The 20616-nt window shown below is 44.3% G+C and overlaps 1 non-coding gene across 1 annotated transcript; it reads left to right on the top strand.

The window, feature by feature from the left end:
* Positions 1–19955: 19955 nt before the first annotated feature.
* Positions 19956–20028, top strand: TRNAT-CGU (transfer RNA threonine (anticodon CGU)). Its single transcript has one exon. It is a non-coding gene; the product is annotated as a tRNA-Thr (tRNA).
* Positions 20029–20616: the final 588 nt, after the last annotated feature.

Genomic DNA, 20616 nt, shown 5'->3' on the forward strand with positions numbered 1-20616 from the left:
TTGCCTTGCCTGATTCTCACCAGATTATACGCACCACGAAGATCTATCTTAGTGAACCAACTAGCCCCCTTAATCCGAGCAAACAAATCAGATAACAATGGCAAGGGGTACTGAAATTTAACAGTGATCTTATTAAGAAGGCGATAATCTATACACGGTCTCAGCGAACCATCCTTCTTGGCTACAAAAAAGAACCCTGCTCCTAATGGCGACGATGACGGGCGAATATGCCCCTTCTCCAGGGATTCCTTCACATAACTGCGCATAGCGGTGTGCTCAGGCACGGATAAATTAAACAGTCGACCTTTTGGGAATTTACTACCAGGAATCAAATTGATAGCACAATCACAATCCCTATGCGGAGGTAGGGCATCGGACTTGGGCTCATCAAATACATCCCGGTAATCAGACAAGAACTCTGGAACCTCAGAAGGGGTGGATGACGAAATTGACAGAAATGGAACATCACCATGTACCCCCTGACAACCCCAGCTGGACACCAACATGGAATTCCAATCCAATACTGGATTATGGGCTTGTAGCCATGGCAACCCCAACACGACCACATCATGCAGATTATGCAACACCAGAAAGTGAATAACCTCCTGATGTGCAGGAGCCATGCAAATGGTCAGCTGGGTCCAGTATTGAGGCTTATTCTTGGCCAAAGGTGTAGCATCAATTCCTCTCAATGGAATAGGACACTGCAAGGGCTCCAAGAAAAACCCACAATGTTTAGCATAATCCAAGTCCATCAAATTCAGGGCAGCGCCTGAATCCACAAACACCATGACAGAATACGACGACAAGGAGCATATCAAGGTAACGGACAGAAGAAATTTTGACTGTACAGTACCAATGGCGGCAGACCTAGCGAACCGCTTAGTGCGCTTAGGACAATCAGAGATAGCATGAGTGGAATCACCACAGTAGAAACACAGCCCATTCAGACGTCTGTGTTCTTGCCGTTCAACTCTGGTCATAGTCCTATCGCACTGCATAGGCTCAGGTTTAATCTCAGGTAATCCCGCCAAATGGTGCACAGATTTACGCTCACGCAAGCGTCGACCGATCTGAATGGCCAAAGACATAGACTCATTCAAACCAGCGGGCATAGGAAATCCCACCATGACATCCTTAATGGTTTCAGAGAGACCCTTTCTGAAAATGGCTGCAAGCGCAGATTCATTCCATTGAGTGAGCACGGACCATTTTCTAAATTTCTGGCAATATAGCTCTATCTCATCCTGAGCCTGACAAAGAGCCAGCAAATTCTTTTCTGCCTGATCTACTGAATTAGGCTCATCGTACAGCAATCCAAGCGCCAGGAAAAACGCATCGATATTACTTAATGCAGGATCTCCTGACGCAAGAGAAAATGCCCAGTCCTGAGGGTCGCCACGCAAAAAAGAAATGACGATCCTAACCTGTTGCGCTGGGTCACCAGAAGAGCGAGGTTTCAAAGCCAGAAACAGTTTACAATTATTCTTGAAACTCAGAAATTTAGTTCTATCTCCAAAAAACAAATCTGGAATAGGAATTCTCGGTTCTAACAAAGAATTCTGAACCACAAAATTTTGAATATCTTGAACTCTTGCCGTGAGCTGATCTACACATGAAGACAGACCTTTAATGTCCATTGTAAAACCTGTGTCCTGAAGCACCCAAATGTCTAGGGGGAAAAAAAGACAAATCACAGTGCAAAGGAAAAAAAATGGTCTCAGAACTTCTTTTTTCCCTCTATTGAGAATCATTAGTACTTATGGCTTCCTGTACTGTTGTGATAGGCAATTCAGTAACACAATGTACATAGCGATCAGAGCACATACAGTGATCTGACAATAACCCAAAATAATAGAACGAGCTCTGAGACGTGGGAACTCTGCAGACCGCAATTCCTGATCCTCTCCAAACACAACTAGAGGCAGCTGTGGATTGCGCCTAACTCTGCCTATGCAACTCGGCACAGCCTGAGAAACTAACTAGCCTGAAGATAGAAAAATAAGCCTACCTTGCCTCAGAGAAATACCCCAAAGGAAAAGGCAGCCCCCCACATATAATGACTGTGAGTAAGATGAAAAGACAAACGTAGGGATGAAATAGATTCAGCAAAGTGAGGCCCGATATTCTAGACAGAACGAGGATAGGAAAGATAACTTTGCGGTCTACACAAAACCCTAAAGAAAACCACGCAAAGGGGGCAAAAAGACCCTCCGTACCGAACTAACGGCACGGAGGTACACCCCTTGCGTCCCAGAGCTTCCAGCAAAACAAATAGACAAGCTGGACAGAAAAAATAGCAACAAATAGCAAAGAAGCACTTAGCTATGCAGAGCAGCAGGCCACAGGAAAGATCCAGAGATACACAAGTCCAACACTGGAACATTGACAGGAAGCATGGATCAAAGGATTAGGTGGAGTTAAGTAGAGAAGCAGCTAACGAGCTCACCAGATCACCTGAGGGAGGAAACTCAGAAGCTGCAGTACCACTTTCCTCCACAAACGGAAACTCCCAGAGAGAATCAGCCGAAGTACCACTTGTGACCACAGGAGTGAACTCTGCCACAGAATTCACAACAGTCACCTTACAATAGCAAAGTGACATTAACCCTTCATTACCCCATATCCCACCACTACTTGGGAATGGGAAGAGAGGCCAAGTGCCAGAATAGGTGCATCTTCCAGATGTGCCTTTTCTGGGGTGGCTGGGGGCAGATGTTTTTAGCCAGGGGGGCCAATAACCATGGACCCTCTCCAGGCTATTAATATCTGTCCTCAATCATGAGCTTTACCACTCTTCCCAGAAGTACCTAATAAAGTGGTGTTTTCCTAAGTGGTTTCTGCTTGCAAAACTCATTGTTTTTAAATGCCTTAATAAAATTCCATCTGCAAATAACCTAAAGATTCACACTGAGGTTTTTTCAGGAACTTTTGATCAAAACTTTTCCAAACACCACTAGGAGTTAAAAAAACACAAGTTTTGTTTGAAGTGTTGGACTGCGCACACACTCAGTTTTTTAATGAATTTTTGGAACAGGAACTGGTATGTGCATATGACGGCTTTTAAACTATTATTATTATTATTTATTATTATAGCGCCATTTATTCCATGGCGCTTAACATGTGAGGAGGGGTATACATAATAAACAAGTACAATAATCTTGAACAATACAAGTCACAACTGGTACAGGAGGAGAGAGGACCCTGCCCGCGAGGGCTCACAATCTACAAGGGATGGGTGAGGATACAGTAGGTAGGGTAGAGCTGGCCGTGCAGCGGTTTGGTCGATTGGTGGTTACTGCAGGTTGTAGGCTTGTCGGAAGAGGTGGGTCTTCAGGTTCTTTTTGAAGGTTTCGATGGTAGGCGAGAGTCTGATATGTTGTGGTAGAGAATTCCAGAGTAGGGGGGATGCACGAGAGAAATCTTGTATGCGATTGTGGGAAGAGGAGATAATAGGGTAGTAGAGAAGGAGATCTTGTGAGGATCGGAGGTTGCGTGCAGGAGAGTACCGGGAGACGAGGTCGCAGATGTATGGAGGAGACAGGTTGTGGATGGCTTTGTATGTCATGGTTAGGCTTTTGTACTGGAGTCTCTGGGTGAAGTACAACTTGATGAGTTTTTCACGCACAAGACTTTTCAAGAAATTTAGGACATTTCTTCCCCTGAATCGTCTTTTGTGTCATCTTTTTGGTTGTTTCCTGGACAATTTTGAGACAGCTTTTTTGAAAGGTTTTCCCATTGTTTTGGTGAAGTCTTTTTTTCTGGTAGCATTTTTCACTCCATTTAACCCCTTTACCCCCAAGGGTGGTTTGCACGTTAATGACCAGGCCAATTTTTACAATTCTGACCACTGTCCCTTTATGAGGTTATAACTCCGAAACGCTTCAACGGATCCTGGTGATTCTGACATTGTTTTCTCGTGACATATTGTACTTCATGATAGTGGTAAAATTTCTGTGATAGTACCTGCGTTTATTTGTGAAAAAAACGGAAATTTGGCGAAAATTTTGAAAATTTCGCAATTTTCAAACTTTGAATATTTATGCAATTAAATCACAGAGATATGTCACACAAAATACTTAATAAGTAACATTTCCCACATGTCTCCTTTACATCAGCATAATTTTGGAACCAATTTTTTTTTTTGTTAGGGAGTTATAAGGGTTAAAAGTTGACCAGCAATTTCTCATTTTTACAACACCATTTTTTTTTAGGGACCACGTCTCATTTGAAGTCATTTTGAGGGGTCTATATGATAGAAAATGCCCAAGTGTGACACCATTCTAAAAACTGCACCCCTCAAGGTGCTCAAAACCACATTCAAGAAGTTTATTAACCCTTCAGGTGTTTAATAGGAATTTTTGGAATGTTTAAATAAAAATGAACATTTAACTTTTTTACACAAAAAATTTACTTCAGCTCCAATTTGTTTTATTTTACCAAGGGTAACAGGAGAAATTGGACCCAAAAAGTTGTTGTCCAATTTGTCCTGAGTACGCTGATACCCCATATGTGGCAGTAAACCACTGTTTGGGCGCATGGGAGAGCTCGGAAGGGAAGGAGCGCTATATGACTTTTCAATGCAAAATTGACAGGAATTGAGATGGGACGCCATGTTGCGTTTGGAGAGCCACTGATGTGCCTAAACATTGAAACCCCCCACAAGTGACACCATTTTGGAAAGTAGACCCCCTAAGGAACTTATCTGGATGTGTGGTGAGCACTTTGACCCACCAAGTGCTTCACAGAAGTTTATAATGCAGAACCGTAAAAATAAAAAATCATATTTTTTCACAAAAATTATATTTTTGCCCCCAATTTTTTATTTTTCCAAGGGTAAGAGAAGAAATTGGACCTCAAAAGTTGTTGTCCAATTTGTCCTGAGTACGCTGATACCCCATATGTGGCAGTAAACCACTGTTTGGGCGCATGGGAGAGCTCGGAAGGGAAGGAGCGCCGTTTGACTTTTCAATGCAAAATTGACAGGAATTGAGATGGGACGCCATGTTGCGTTTGGAGAGCCACTGATGTGCCTAAACATTGAAACCCCCCACAAGTGACACCATTTTGGAAAGTAGACCCCCTAAGGAACTTATCTGGATGTGTGGTGAGCACTTTGACCCACCAAGGGCTTCACAGAAGTTTATAATGCAGAGCCATAAAAATAAAACAAAATTTTTTTCCCACAAAAATTATTTTTTAGCCCCCAGTTTTGTATTTTCCCTAGGGTAACAGGAGAAATTGGACCCCAAAAGTTGTTGTCCAATTTGTCCTGAGTACGCTGATACCCCATATGTGGGGGGGAACCACCGTTTGGGCGCATGGGAGGGTTCGGAAGGGAAGGAGCGCCATTTGGAATGCAGACTTAGATGGAATGGTCTGCAGGCGTCACATTGCGTTTGCAGAGCCCCTAATGTACCTAAACAGTAGAAACCCCCCACAAGTGACACCATTTTGGAAAGTAGACCCCCTAAGGAACTCATCTTGATGTGTTGTGAGAGCTTTGAACCCCCAAGTATTTCACTACAGTTTATAACGCAGAGCCATGCAAATAAAAAATATTTTTTTTCCCACAAAAATTATATTTTAGCCCCCAGTTTTGTATTTTTCCAAGGTTAGCAGGAGAAATTGGACCCTAAATGTTGTTGTCCAATTTGTCCTGAGTACGCTGATACCCGATATGTGGGGGGGAACCACCGTTTGGGCGCATGGGAGGGCTCGGAAGGGAAGGAGCATCATTTGGAATGCAGACTTAGATGGATTGGTCTGCAGGCGTCACATTGCGTTTGCAGAGCCCCTAATGTACCTAAACAGTAGAAACCCCCCACAAGTGACCCCATATTGGAAACTAGACCCCTCAATGAACTTATCTAGATGTGTTGTGAGAACTTTGAACCGCCAAGTGTTTCACTACAGTTTATAACGCAGAGCCGTGAAAATAAAAAATCTTTTTGTTTTCCCACAAAAATTATTTTTTAGCCCCCAGTTTTGTATTTTCCCAAGGGTAACAGGAGAAATTGGTCCACAAAAGTTGTTGTCCAATTTGTCCTGAGTACGCTGATACCCCATATGTTGGGGTAAACCCCTGTTTGGGCACACAGGAGAGCTCGGAAGGGAAGGAGCACTGTTTTACTTTTTCAACGCAGAATTGGCTGGAATTGAGATCGGACGCCATGTCGTGTTTGGAGAGCCCCTGATGTGCCGAAACAGTGGAAACCCCCCAATTATAACTGAAACCCTAATCTAAACACACCCCTAACCCTAATTCCAACGGTAACCCTAACCACACCTCTAACCCTGACACACCCCTAACCCTAATCCCAACCCTATTCCCAACTGTAAATGTAATCTAAACCCTAACCCTAACTTTAGCCCCAACCCTAACTGTAGCCCCAACCCTAACCCTAACCCTAGCCCTAGCCCTAACCCTAGCCCTAGCCCTAACCCTAGCCCTAACCCTAGCCCTAACCCTAGCCCTATCCCTAACCCTAGCCCTAACCCTATCCCTAACCCTAGCCCTAACCCTAACCCTAGCCCTAACCCTAGCCCTAACCCTATCCCTAACCCTAGCCCTAACCCTAGCCCTAGCCCTAACCCTAGCCCTAACCCTAGCCCTAACCCTATCCCTAACCCTAGCCCTAACCCTAGCCCTAGCCCTAACCCTAGCCCTAACCCTAGCCCTAATGGGAAAATGGAAATAAATACATTTTTTTTTATTTTTCCCTAACTAAGGGGGTGATGAAGGGGGGTTTGATTTACTTTTATAGCGAGTTTTTTAGCGGATTTTTATGATTGGCAGCCGTCACACACTGAAAGACCCTTTTTATTGCAAAAAATATTTTTTGCAATACCACATTTTGAGAGCTATAATTTTTCCATATTTTGGTCCACAGAGTCATGTGAGGTCTTGTTTTTTGCGGGACGAGTTGACGTTTTTATTGAAAACATTTTTGGGCACGTGACATTTTTTTATCGCTTTTTATTCCGATTTTTGTGAGGAAGAATGACCAAAAGCCAGCTATTCATGAATTTCTATTGGGGGAGGCGTTTATACCGTTCCGCGTTTGGTAAAATTGATAAAGCAGTTTTATTCTTCGGGTCAGTACGATTACAGCGATACCTCATTTATATCATTTTTTTATGGTTTGGTGCTTTTATACGATAAAAACTATTTTACAGAAAAAATAATTATTTTTGCATCGCTTTATTCTCAGGACTATAACTTTTTTATTTTTTTGCTGATGATGCTGTATGGCGGCTCTTTTTTTGCGGGACAATATGACGCTTTCAGCGGTACCATGGTTATTTATATCTGTCCTTTTGATCGCGTGTTATTCCACTTTTTGTTCGGCGGTATGATAATAAAGCGTTGTTTTTTGCCTCGTTTTTTTTTTTTTTTTCTTACGGTGTTTACTGAAGGGGTTAACTAGTGGGACAGTTTTATAGGTCGGGTCGTTACGGACGCGGCGATACTAAATATGTGTACTTTTATTGGTTTTTTTTTTTATTTAGATGAAGAAATGTATTTATGGGAATAATATTTTTTTTTTTTTTCATTATTTTGGAATATTTTTTTTTATTTTTTTTTACACATTTGGAAAATTTTTTTTTTACTTTTTTACTTTGTCCCAGGGGGGGACATCACAGATCAGTGATCTGACAGTTTGCACAGCACTCTGTCAGATCACTGATCTGATAGGAGTGCAGGCTGCTTCACAGTGCCTGCTCTGAGCAGGCTCTGTGAAGCCACCTCCCTCTCTGCAGGACCCGGATCCGCGGCCATCTTGGATCCGGGGCTCGAGCAGGGAGGGAGGTGAGGAGACCCTCGCAGCAACGCGATCACATCGCGTTGCTGCGGGGGGCTCAGGGAAGCCCGCAGGGAGCCCCCTCCCTGCGCGGTGCTTCCCTGCACCGCCGGCACATCGCGATCATCTTTGATCGCGGTGTGCCAGGGGTTAATGTGCCGGGGGCGGTCCGTGACCGCTCCTGGCACATAGTGCCGGATGTCAGCTGCGATAAGCAGCTGACACCCGGCCGCGATCGGCCGCGCTCCCCCCGTGAGCGCGGCCGATCGGCTATGACGTACTATCCCGTCCAGGGTCAGATAAGCCCAGGGCACCTCGACGGGATAGTACGTCTAAGGTCACAGAGGGGTTAAACATGAAGAAACAGTTAGCTCTTTTAAGCAAAATCAATGGCAAAACTGTTATAATCAGGTGGCCTTGGAGCAGCATGAAATGACCTTTGCTGGAGCAGTGGTAACTTTTCTGACCGCAACCCCTGATCCTATCACCGCAACTAGAAGTAGCCGTGGGGTGTGCCTAATCAGACCTAGACACCTCGACACAGCCTAAGGACTAAATATCCCTAAAGATGGAAATAGGAAAACTCTCTTGCCTCAGAGTAGACCCCCAAAGGATAGGTAGCCCCCCACAAATAATGACTGTGAGTAGGAGAGGAAAAGACACACGCAGACAGAAAACAGGGATAAGCAAAGGAGGCCACTTCTACCTAGATAGGAAAGGATAGTACAGAATACTATGCGGTCAGCATAAAACACTACAAAATATCCACAGCAGAAAAATACAAAAACTCCACCACTTAACTAAAGATGTGGAGAGTATATCTGCGACTCCAGCGAGTCCAACTAGACTGAGAAAAACAACAGGCACAGTCTAGCAGGAACAAAATAGGAACAAGATAAGCACAGAAAATAAACACACAGCAGTGTGTCTAAAAAATGAAGAAAACACTTATCTTAGCTGAATTGACAGCAAGCAGGAGGGGCCAGGCAGAGGACCAACACTTCCAAAGGAACATTGACCACTGGCAAGGACTAATGAGTCCTGCACAGCTAAATACCCCAGTCTGAATTGCAATTAGCAGAAACACCTGTCCAAGACTGCTGCTTAGGAATAACTGCATTACCAGTTCTCAGGACGAGCAAGATGAAAGGCACGAACCAAATCAGCGGCATGGACATCAGAGGCCGAAACCTAAGAATTATTCTCCTGGCCATAACCCTTCCATTTGACAAGGTACTGAAGCTTCCGCCTCGAAAAACGAGAATCCAAAATCTTCTCAACCACATAGTCCAACTCCCCATCGACCAACACAGGGGCCGGAGGATCAACAGAGGGAACAACGGGCTCCACATATTTCTACAACAAAGATCTATGGAAGACATTATGGATAGCAAAAGAGGCCGGAAGCGCCAGACGAAAAGTCACCAGATTAATAATCTCAGAAATCCTATAAGGACTAATAAACCGAGGCTTAAACTTAGGAGAAGAAACCTTCATAGGAACATGACGGGAAGATAACCAAACCAGAACCCCAACCCGAAGCCGGGAACCAACACAGCGACGTCGGTTAGCAAAACGTTGAGCCTCCTCCTGAGACAACACCAAATTGTCCACCACCTGAGCCCAAATCTGCTGCAACCTGTCAACCACAGAATCCACACCAGGAAAGTCAGAAGACTCAACCTGCCCAGAAGAAAAACGAGGATGAAAACCAAAATTACAAAAAAAAGGCGAAACCAAAGTAGCCGAACTGGCCCGATTTATTTAGGGCAAACTCGGCCAATGGCAAAAAAGCCACCCAATCATCCTGATCAGCAGACACAAAGCATCTCAAATAAGTCTCCAAAGTCTGATTAGTACGCTCGGTCTGGCCATTTGTCTGAGGATGAAATGCAGAAGAAAAAGACAAATCACTGCCCAGCCTAGCACAAAAGGCCCGCCAAAACCTAGAAACAAACTGGGAACCTCTGTCGGACACAATATTCTCAGGAATACCATGCAAATGGACCACATGCTGAAAAAACAACGGAACCAAATCAGAAGAAGAAGGCAATTTAGGCAAAGGCACCAAATGAACCATCTTCGAGAATCGGTCACAAACAACCCAGATAACCGACATCCTCTGGGAAACAGGAAGATCGGAAATAAAATCCATAGAAATATGCGTCCAGGGCCTCTCAGGGATCAGCAATCGCAAAAGAAACCCATTAGCACGGGAGCAACAAGGCTTGGCCCGCGCACAAGTCACACAGGACTGCACAAAAGACCGCACATCACGCGATAAAGAAGGCCACCAAAATGACCTACCAACCAAGTCTCTGGTACCAAAAATGCCAGGATGACCAGCCAACACAGAACAGTGAACCTCAGAAATCACTCTACTAGTCCATCCGTCAGGAACAAACAGCTTCCCCACAGGACAACGATCAGGTTTGTCAGCCTGAAATTTCTGAAGAACCCGTCGTAAATCAGGAGAAACGGCAGAAAGGACCACCCCTTCCTTCAAAATACCGACTGGTTCCAAGACCTCAGGAGAATCAGACAAAAAACTCCTAGAGAGGGAATCAGCCTTAATATTCTTAGAACCTGGAAGGTACGAGACCACGAAATCAAAATGAGAAAATAACAAGGACCATCGAGCCTGTCTAGGATTAAACCGTTTGGCAGACTCGAGGTAAATCAGATTCTTATGATCGGTCAAGACCACAATACGGTGCTTAGCTCCCTCAAGCCAATGTCGCCACTCCTCAAACGCCCACTTCATAGCCAACAACTCCCGATTGCCGACATCATAATTGCGTTCAGCAGGCGAAAACTTACAGGAAAAGAAGGCACACAGTTTCATTAAGGAACCAACAGGATCCCTCTGAGACAAAACAGCCCCTGCCCCAATCTCAGAAGCGTCAACCTCAACCTGAAATGGAAGAGAAACATCCGGTTGACGCAACACAGGAGCAGAAGTAAAACGATGCTTAAGTTCCTGAAAGGCAGAGACAGCCACAGGGGACCAATTTGCCACATCAGCGCGCTTCTTCGTCAAATCAGTCAAGGGTTTAACCACGCTGGAAAAATTAGCAATGAAACGGCGATAAAAATTAGCAAAACCCAAAAATTTCTGAAGGCTCTTCACGGATGTGGGCTGAATCCAATCATGAATGGCCTGAACCTTAACCGGATCCATCTCTATAGACGAGGGAGAAAAAATAAAGCCCAAAAAGGAAACCTTCTGCACCCCAAAAAGACACTTAGACCCTTTCACAAACAAGGCATTGTCACGAAGGATCTGAAATACCATCCTGACCTGCTGCACATGAGACTCCCAATCATCGGAAAAAATCAAAATATCGTCCAAATATACAATCAGGAATTTATCAAGATAATCCCGGAAGATATCATGCATGAAGGACTGAAAAACAGATGGAGCATTAGAGAGTCCGAATGGCATCACAAGGTATTCAAAATGGCCCTCGGGCGTGTTAAACGCAGTTTTCCATTCATCAGCCTGCTTAATATGAACAAGATTATAAGCCCCCCGAAGGTCAATCTTAGTAAACCAACTAGCTCCCTTAATCCTAGCAAACAAATCGGAAAGCAAAGGTAAAGGATATTGAAACTTGACCGTGATCTTATTCAAGAGACGATAATCAATACAGGGTCTTAAGGAACCATCTTTTTTAGCAACAAAAAAGAACCCCGCTCCCAACGGTGAAGAAGATGGCCGAATATGCCTTTTCTCCAAAAACTCCTTAATATAGCTCCGCATGGCGGTATGTTCAGGTACAGACAGGTTGAAAAGTCGGCCCTTAGGAAACTTACAGCCTGGAATCAAGTCAATAGCACAATCGCAGTCCCTGTGTGGTGGAAGGAAACTGGACTTGGGCTCATCGAATACATCCTGAAAATCAGACAAAAACTCCGGAATTTCAGAAGAGGGAGAAGGGGCGATAGACCTCAGAGGAACATAATTATGAACCCCCTGACAACCCCAACTAGTCACAGACACAGACTTCCAATCCAAAACAGGATTATGTACTTGCAACCATGGAAAACCCAGCACGATAGCATCATGCAAATTATGCAACACCAGAAATCGACAATCTTCCTGATGGGCTGGCGCCATGCGCATGGTCACCTGTGTCCGAAACTGGGGTTTATTTTTAGCCAAGGGTGTAGCATCAATGCCCCTTAAAGGAATAGGGTTCTGCAAAGGCTGCAAGGGAAAACCACAACGACTGGCAAACTCAAAGTCCATTAAGCGCCTGAATCCACAAACGCCATGACAGAAAATGATGACAATGAACAGATGAAGGACACAGATAACAGAAATTTAGGTTGTACAGTACTGATGGTAAATGAACTGGCGATCCTCTTGGTCCGCTTAGGGCAGACAGAAATGACATGGGAAGCGTCGCCACAATAATAACACAACCTATTCTGACGTCTGAAACCTTGTCGTTTTGTTCTAGACAGAATCCTATCACACTGCATAGGCTCAGGAATTTGCTCTGAGGATAACGCCATAGCGCGCACAGTTCTGCGCTCCCGCAAGCACCGATCAATCTGAATGGCCAGAGACATAGAATCACTCAGATTGGAGGGTGTGGGAAACCCCACCATAACATCTTTAACGGATTCAGAAAGACCCTTTCTGAAAATTGTCGCCAAGGCATCATTATTCCATTTAGTCAATACAGACCATTTTCTGAATTTCTGACAATACAATTCTGCCGCCTCTTGACCCTGAGACAGGGCCAACAAGGTCTTCTCAGCTTGATCCACCGAATTAGGTTCATTATACAGTAATCCTAACACCTGAAAGAAGGAGTCTACATTAAGCAAAGCTGGATCCCCAAATTCCAGGGAAAATGCCCAATCCTGTGGATCACCACGCAGCAGAGAAATGATGATCTTAACTTGTTGAATGGAATCCCCGGAGGATCGAGGTTTCAATGCAAAAAAACAGTTTACAGTTGTTTTTAAAACTCAAAAATTTGGACCTGTCACCAAAAAACAAATCAGGAGTAGGTATCTTTGGTTCTAAAGCAGGAGTCTGAACAATGTAATCAGAAATACCCTGTACTCTAGCAGCAAGCTGGTCTACACGAGAAGCTAATTCCTGAACACTCATGCTAGCACAAGGCTCTTCAGCCACCCAGAGATAAAGAGGGAGGATAAGACAAAACAGACTGAAGAAAAAAAAATGGCTCAAGATCTTTCCTCCCTTCTTCTGAGATGCAATTAACTCATTGTTGGCCAGTTGTACTGTTATGATCAGGTGGCAGGGGCGTAACAACTGCGGTCGCAGGGGTCACGATTGCGACGGGGCCCGCAGTGTTTTCAGGGCCCGCCCAGTCCAGCAAACAAGTAGCAGGGGAAACAAAGGAGAGAAGTCATGCACACATCCTGCTGGCCACGCCCACAGCTTCCCCAGACTTTCAGCAGTGTGCGGCGAGTGGGGAGATGGAAGGCAGCAGCTGGTGAGTGATGTGCTGCTTACACCTGACACACACACACACACACACACACACACACCTGTTCTATGCGCACAGGACCTGTGATGAGGTCACAGGAGGGGAGGAGTCAGGGGTCACATGATCAGTGGCCTCAGTATATGCACTATGCAGGACTCTGCTGTGATTGTCATGGTGCTGAAAGAGGGGAAGTTTATGTAACAGAGCCGTTTGTGTACAAGGTGTACAGAGCGGAGCCGTGTATGTGTGTAGTGGAGCAATGTGTACGAGGTGTACGGAGCGGAGTCAGGTGTGTACGAGGTCTACAAAGCTGAGCCGAGGGTGAAAGAGGTGAGCGGATTCGTGTATGTATGGGGTGTATGGAGTGGTGCTGCGTGTTTAAGAGGTGTATGGAGCAGAGCCGCGTGTGGACGGAGTGGAGAAGCGTGTGTGTGAGGTGTACGGAGCAGAGCCGCATGTGTACAAGGTGTACGGAGCGGAGCCGCGTGTGTACAAGGTGAAAGGAGTGGAGCCGCGTGTGTACAAGGTGAAAGGAGCGGAGCCGCGTGTGTACAAGGTGAAAGGAGCGGAGCCGCATGTGTACAAGGTGAAAGGAGCGGAGCCGCGTGTGTACAAGGTGAAAGGAGCGGAGCCGCGTGTGTACAATGTGAAAGGAGCGGAGCCGCGTGTGTACAAGGTGAAAGGAGCGGAGCCGCGTGTGTACAAGGTGAAAGGAGCGGAGCTGCGTGTGTACAAGGTGTACGGAGCGGAGCCGCGTGTGTACAAGGTGAAAGAAGCGGAGCCGCGTGTGTACAAGGTGTACGGAGCGGAGCCGCGTGTGTACAAGGTGAAAGGAGCGGAGCCGCGTGTGTACAAGGTGAAAGGAGCGGAGCCGCGTGTGTACAAGGTGAAAGGAGCGGAGCCGCGTGTGTACAAGGTGAAAGGAGCGGAGCCGCGAGTGTACAAGGTGAAAGAAGCGGAGCCGCATGTGTACAAGGTGTATGGAGCGGAGCGGCGTGTGTACAAGGTGAAAGGAGCGGAGCCGCGTGTGTACAAGGTGAAAGGAGCGGAGCCGCGTGTGTACAAGGTGAAAGGAGCAGAGCCGCGTGTGTACAAGGTGAAAGGAGCGGAGCCGCGAGTGTACAAGGTGAAAGAAGCGGAGCCGCGTGTGTACAAGGTTTACGGAACAGAGCCGCGTGTGTACAAGGTGTACGGAGCAGAGCCGTGTGTGTACGGGGTTCTCGGAGCGAAGCCGTGTGTGTACAAGCTGTACACGGCTGTGGGCAGAGCCCAGCATGTGCACTGTGGGGGAGTATTGCGTGTACTCGCCAGCATCAGAATGTGCAGTGCGCATGCTCCGGAGCTAACCAATACACCCAATACACCCGCACACTGCACAGGTCCGGAAATGACGCACTGCAGCGTCATACCAGGAAGAAACAGCACACAGATTTCAGACGCCGGGAGTGCGCTTGGAATTAGAGCGAGGGAGGACATATTACTATAGGGACATGTTAGTTATAAAATCATTTTTCTCAGTGAGTACAGGGTAGTATTAGGTCAGATTATACAACATTGCAATACAACTATAGTGTGTGAAATGGATAGGGAAAATGTGAATTTCGGTGGGAAATATTTTGGCGCGGGGGAGGGGGGGCCCATTTGAAAGTTCGCATCGGGGCCCCGCACTTTGTAGTTACGCCACTGTCAGGTGGCCTTGGAGCAGCATGAAATGACCTTCGCTGGAGCAGTGGTAACTTTACTGACCGCAACCCCTGATCCTATCACCGCAACTAGAAGTAGCCGTGGGGTGTGCCTAACCAGACCTAGACACCTCGACACAGCCTAAGGACTGTTGTGAATTCTGTTGTCAAGCTCCCTCCTGTGGTCATGAATGGTACTTCGGCTGGTTCTGTCCATGGGCTTCCTCTGGTGGTGGTGAGTGGGGCTGCGGCTTCTGAGGTTCCTTCCACAGGTGACGAGGTTAATTCGTTAGCTGGCTGCTCTATTTAACTCCACCTATATCATTGCTCCATGCCACCTGTCAATGTTCCAGTATTGGTCTAGTTCACTCCTGGATCGTTCTTGTGACCTGTCTTCCCAGCAGAAGCTAAGTTCCTGCTTGTTTTTCTCTGGTGTAATATTTTTCTGTCCAGCTTGCTATTTTGATTGTTGTCTTGCTTGCTGGAAGCTCTGGGACGCAGAGGGAGCGCCTCTGCACCGTGAGTCGGTGCGGAGGGTCTTTTTGCGCCCTCTGCGTGGTCTTTTTGTAGTTTTTTGTGCTGACCGCAAAGCTACCTTTCCTATCCTCTGTCTGTTCAGTAAGTCGGGCCTCACTTTGCTAAATCTATTTCATCTCTGTGTTTGTAATTTTCATTTTTACTCACAGTCATTATATGTGGGGGGCTGCCTTTTCCTTTGGGGAATTTCTCTGAGGCAAGGTAGGCTTTATTTTTCTATCTTTAGGGCTAGCTAGTTCCTTAGGCTGTGACGAGGCGCCTAGGGAGCGTCAGGAGCGCTCCACGGCTATTTCTAGTGTGTGTGATAGGTTTAGGGATTGCGGTCAGCAGAGTTCCCACGTCTCAGAGCTCGTCCTATATTATCAGTAACTATCAGGTCATTCCGTGTGCTCTTAACCACCAGGTCCATTATTGTCCTTACCACCAGGTCATAACAAAGGACTAAATATCCCTAAAGATGGAAATAGGAAAACTCTCTTGCCTCAGAGTAGACCCCCAAAGGATAGGTAGCCCCCCACAAATAATGACTGTGAGTAGGAGAGGAAAAGATACACGCAGACAGAAAACAGGGATAAGCAAAGGAGGCCACTTCTACCTAGATAGGAAAGGATAGTACAGGATACTATGCGGTCAGCATAAAACACTACAAAATATCCACAGCAGAAAAATACAAAAACTCCACCACCTAACTAAAGATGTGGAGAGTATATCTGTGACTCCAGCGAGTCCAACTAGACTGAGAAAAACAACAGGCACAGTCTAGCAGGAACAAAATAGGAACAAGATAAGCACAGAAAATAAACACAGCAGTGTGTCTAAAAAAATGAAGAAAACAGTTATCTTAGCTGAAATGGCAGCAAGCAGGAGGGGCCAGGTAGAGGGCCAACACTTCCAAAGGAACATTTACTACTGGCAAGGACTAATGAGTCCTGCACAGCTAAATACCCCAGTCCGAATTGCAATTAGCAGAAACAACTGTCCAAGACTGCTGCTCAGGAATAACTGCATTACCATCAACAACCACCGGAGGGAGCCCAAGAGCAGAATTCACAACACAAAACACTCCAAAAAAAGTCTTGTTGCAGTCCAGGCATGTATTGAGCTTTTCCACTGATTTGTATTGTAAAATAGACAGCATGCTCCTGATGGAAAACGCTAAAAGAATGGACATGTGACTTCTTTTAACCGCTTGGCATTTTTAGAAACGTGAAGTGGTCAAAAGACATTTAAAAACCTCAACATAGACAGAGCAAGTCAGTTTTACATAGAATTTCTTATGTTCATTCTTTTGAGCAATGTTTGATAGGGTTTTCAAATGATTCCAATGGCGGAAGCCGCCTGAAAAAAGACGTCATGTGCACATAGCCACCTAGTTGAAACTGAGTGGAAACTCTACAAATGCACCTGCAAATCTCATAGCTCCTTAAAAATTTGGAGTTTCTTCCCAGATTCTGCTCTGAAAACTCAGCTAAAAACCTCTTGTAGAGTTTCTGCCCTGAAAATGCAGGAAAAATAGAACATAGTGTGAACACACACTCATAGCTATTTTGAGTGATTTATTCCACTTCAGGGTTTGAAAAATGCCAGGTGAAAATAAAAGGGGATATTGCATCTTTGAAGCAGATCCTGATGGAATTTGCTCTAAAGTAGACACTCTAAATCAAAAGGCTGCAAAGAAAAAGCTTTAGAAAAAAACTCTTCAAAAACACTTCAAGAACTCTTAAAAAGTGCTTTAGGCTGGCCTCACACTAGCAAGTTTTACGGACGTAAGAGCGCAGAAACTACATCCGTAAAACTCGCATAACATACGGCACAATTATTCTCTATGCCCCTGCTCCTATCTGCCGTATTTTACTGATCAGTATTATACGGCTTTCTACGGCCGTAGAAAATCGCAGCATGCTGCGTTTGTCACCATATTGCGCAAATAAAACGTCAATGAAAGTCTATGGAAGTCCCAAAAATACGGATCACACACGGACCAGCAGTGTGACTTGCGAGAAATACGCAGCGGTGTTAGAGAGAAAAGCCGGTAATTCAGTGCGGTGTACAGTAAAATCACACTGACAGCTTACAGTAGAATAGGTAGAATAAATGTGTACACATAGAATAGATATATATATATATATAGATATATATATATATAATATATATGTCAGTGAGACACATATATGTATATATATTAATATTTCATCCAGCGCGATATAGCAGAAAGCCGGTAATTCAATTCAATTTTTTGCATATTCCACACTACTAATTTTAGTAGTGTGTATATGCAAAATTTGGCCGTTCTAGCTATTAAATTAAAGGGTTAAATGGCGGAAAAAGTTGGCGTGGGCTCTCGCGCAATTTTCTCTGCCAGAGTAGTAAAGCCAGTGACTGAGGGCAGATATTAATAGCCTGGAGAGGGTTCACTGTTATTGGCCCCCCCTGGCTAAAAACACCTTGCTGCAAAACCCCGGAGAATGAAGGTAAAGTAGGTCAATGATCTATGTTTACCTTCATTTGCAGTGAGGCGCCCTCTGCTGGCTGTTCCTAGATCGTGGGAACTTTCCTAGAAAGGCTCGAGTTCATATGAGGACAACCAGCAGAGGGCGCCTCTTATGAACTCGAGCCTGGGAGCTTTCTAGGATAGTTCCCACGATCTAGGAACAGCCAGCAGAGGGCGCCTCACCGCAAATGAAGGTGAATATAGGTCATTGACCTACTTTACCTTCATTCTCTGGGGTTTTGCAACAATGAGCTGCGCTGCATTAGCAGAACTCCTTGCTGCAAAATATTTTAACCCCTTCAGATGGATTTACATCATTGGACTTTACAGATCTTCGGAAGGTATGGATATTGTTGGTTTTTTTTGTTTTTTGTTACAGATCGAGGGTCTTCAGTGATTGGATTGAGTGTAGAATAAATTATTACAACCTTTGTTTTTATTTCATTAAAATAATTTTAAATAATGTGTGTGTGTTTTTTTTTAACACTTTACTAGTATTGGATTAATAATGGATAGTTGTCATAATTGACGCCTCTCCATTATTAATTTGGCTTAATGTCACCTTACAATAGCAAGGTGGCATTAACCCTTCATTACCCCATATCCCACCGCTACACGGGAATGGGAAGAGAGTGGCCAAGTGCCAGAATAGGCGCATCTTCCAGATGTGCCTTTTCTGGGGTGGCTGGGGGCAGATGTTTTTAGCCAGGGGGGGCCAATAACCGTGGACCCTCTCCAGACTATTAATATCTGCCCTCAGTCACTGGCTTTACTACTCTGGCGGAGAAAATTGCGCGGGAGCCCACGCCAATTTTTTCCGCCATTTAACCCTTTTATTTAATAGCTAGAACGGCCAAATTTTGCATATACACACTACTAACAGTAGTGTGGAATATGCAAAAAAATGGGGATATGAGATGGTTTACTGTATGTAAACCATGTCTCATATCATGTCTGGTTTAGGAAGGAGATAGCAAAAGCCGGTAATTGAATTACCGGCTTTAAAGCTAACTAGCGCTGTATGAAGTAATAATATATATACATATATGTGTCTACTGACATATATATATATATATAACAGTATATGTGTTTTTTTTTTTTTTATTACACATGGATCCCTTGTATAGCTGTATGTCGGTTTTGCAAGCCTGCGAGAAAAACACGCAGTACGGATGCCATACGGATTACATACGGAGGATGCCATGCGCAAAAAACGCTGACACACCCTGCCTACGGAGGAGCTACGGACCACTATTTTGGGGACTTTTCAGCGTATTACGGCTGTAAAAAACGGACCGTATTTTCATACGCTGAGTGTGAAGCCGGCCTTAGGAGCCACTTTATAAAGCTAAAACTCCTTTAAATGCTCCCCATTGAAAGGGTGTTTTTGCTTTAAAAAGTCTTCTTTTTTGAATGCCTCAATAAATCTCCATCTGCATATATCCTAATACTGACACAAAAAAAATTCAGATATCATTCTTAAATTTGGCACAATTGAAAATATAAATGAAAATCATGGCCAGAGATCTAATGCTATGTGGAGACAAAGACTTTAGAGCAGATTTGCTTTCGTAAAAAGTTTCCACTTGAAAAACTCATCTTTTTTGAATGGTTCCATAAAACTCCATTTGCACATAGAATAATACTGACCTGAAAAAATTTATGAAATCATTTTTAAAGTTGGTACAATTGAAAATATAAATAAATCATCATGCTTCTCTTTACATTTTTTTTTTTACCAAGCCTTATCTTACAATCATTGCTTGTATGGGTTGTAAGTTTTCATATGCATTTCAAGTTGATATTTTTCCCATGTCAATGTCAAATTGGTACCTAAAGAAAAATCTTTGTACAGTTTCTTTGCATTTCTCCCATGTAGCATAGTAAATGATCCTTAGGAGGTACTGAGCATACCCAAACCTCTAACAGACTAATCCCTACATTGCTTGAGAAATTGTTACTTTTCAATGGCTTCATATCTCAGAGGTTAGAGCACTGGTCTCGTAAACCAGGGGTCGTGAGTTCGACTCTCACTGAAGCCTTACAAACTCTTTATCTCCCATATAAAACTTGCTTATCTGTTTGGTATGTGATATAAAGTTGATGCGATTCAATATTGACTTTATGTGAAGTTACGACATCCTTTTCAAAAGTTCTTGATAAGACCTTGATCATATATGACATTCGGGTAACATGTTTGTCAAATTCCTTAACCCCTTCATGACCTTGGGATTTTTCGTTTTTCCGTGTTCGTTTTTCACTCCCCTCCTTCCCAGAGCCATAACTTTTTTATTTATCTGTCAATTTGGCCATCTGAGGGCTTATTTTTTGCGGGACGAGTTGTACTTTTGAACAACATCATTGGTTTTAGCATGTCATGTACTAGAAAACAGGAAAAAAATTCCAAGTGCGGTGAAATTGCAAAAAAAGTGCAATCCCACACTTGTTTTTTGTTTGGCTTTTTTGCTAGGTTCACTAAATGCTAAAACTGACCTGACATTATGATTCTCCAGGTCAGTACGAGTTCATAGACACCTAACATGACTAGGTTATTTTTTACCTAAGTGGTGAAGAAAAATTCCAAACTTTGCTAAAAAAAAAAAAAAAATTGTGCCATTTTCCGATACTCG

The sequence above is a fragment of the Ranitomeya imitator genome, chromosome 1, assembly GCF_032444005.1.
Source record: "Ranitomeya imitator isolate aRanImi1 chromosome 1, aRanImi1.pri, whole genome shotgun sequence".
Taxonomy (NCBI): Eukaryota; Metazoa; Chordata; class Amphibia; order Anura; family Dendrobatidae; genus Ranitomeya; species Ranitomeya imitator.